The following is a 1,427-nucleotide window of genomic DNA, read 5'->3' as shown; positions in this document are numbered from 1 at the left end:
TACAACAAGGACAAAAGCGGGGGATTTGCACTGAAGCTACGGGTACTAATACTGTGCCAACGGCAGCTCGGAGCCACCCGGTGAAACCCGACAGAAACTGGGCAGCGATTCAGCTGATTATCTGAGATGGACTGAATACAAAGGGACAGTCGTGTTCTCCTCTGTATAATTTGGGTATACAGAAGGAGACATTTCCTCACACTTTCGAGTACACCGAGGATGCCGAGGCCCCTCTTAACTACCGTCAATTGCTGCAGAAGGCTGTTGAGGCAGGATTGGCAGCCTTCCAGTAAGGAAATGTCGTAGTCAGCCTCATTACAGAAAAGTCCCATAACTCTTCTCTGTATAGCGAAACGCGATGATGATACACACCCCACAGCTAACCAGTGTCGCCGACTTCTCTCCAGCCAACACATCACTTTTGCTGGTGCTGTATTATGTTAACATTTGTTCCAGCAAAAAACATACCCTCAGAAGGAAACCGAGTGGCAAACAATCTGGAACAAAGTCGACAGTTCTAATTCGACAGATCTTCTCGGATCTGAGGGCACTAGAATCGGCTGCGTTATTGGAAGGTGTGTCGCAGTAACTACTGGGACTGATCCGCAACCAGATCAAACAGGCAGGAGCGACCCAAAAGGGCCAACTGAAACTGTAACAAATGAGGCTGTGCTTTTCTGTAAACTAAGCCCTGTAACGGCGAAGGTTGCAGCCCCCTTTAAGTAAGTATTGGGTTTCTGAGCGCAGCCGCCAGGAAGGGTTGGCAAAGTTGTCTAGAAGCAATAACCAACAAAGCTGGTGATGTGCTTTTTGACGCTGTGCGTTTTTCTGCTTCATTTTCTTCCCTGCAGTGAGGAGTAGTTCAACGGACGTATTGCACGAACAACTGCATTGAAAGATATGACAGCAAACGAGCTGCAGACTCCTGTTGGAGATGGCGCTGAAGTAGCTACCGTCCCTACCATTGTAATTGCAGGTTTGGTTGCTATGCTGGCAGTCTTCTCTGCCTAGAAAGGCAAACTTCCGTTAGCTGGCTGGATAGCCACCGCCTTTGCTCGTCAACTGGTCTGCAGAGCACTTTCTCAACCACGCCACGCTTGTAAGCTTCAGGCTGTGAAACTTGAAGAAAGAGCAGTAGACTGTGCAAAACAATTAAGCTGATTATTTTTAAAAAACTAATAAAACAAAATGAGCATGAAGGATGAAGATTGAGACGGAAGGGGAGATCTGGTGCGGACCGGTTTGTCCCCGAGGCTGGGCACGCAGCCCCTGGGCGGCGAGGTCGCCACAGACTCGGTGGATTTCCAAGTCAATTCGGGTTTACACACAACTCGAAGATAAATGAGTAGAGGACAATCAAAAATGAGGATAATAGGGGGAGATAGCGGTAGGGCCCGACGTTTACGGTAATGCTAGGTGAAGCCAGA

Source organism: Eimeria mitis, genomic scaffold (assembly GCF_000499745.2).
Source record: "Eimeria mitis Houghton genomic scaffold, Emh_scaff104, whole genome shotgun sequence".
In the NCBI taxonomy this organism is placed as follows: domain Eukaryota; phylum Apicomplexa; class Conoidasida; order Eucoccidiorida; family Eimeriidae; genus Eimeria; species Eimeria mitis.
The sequence above is the reverse complement of the archived record's forward strand: the minus strand, read 5'-3'. Positions refer to the sequence as shown.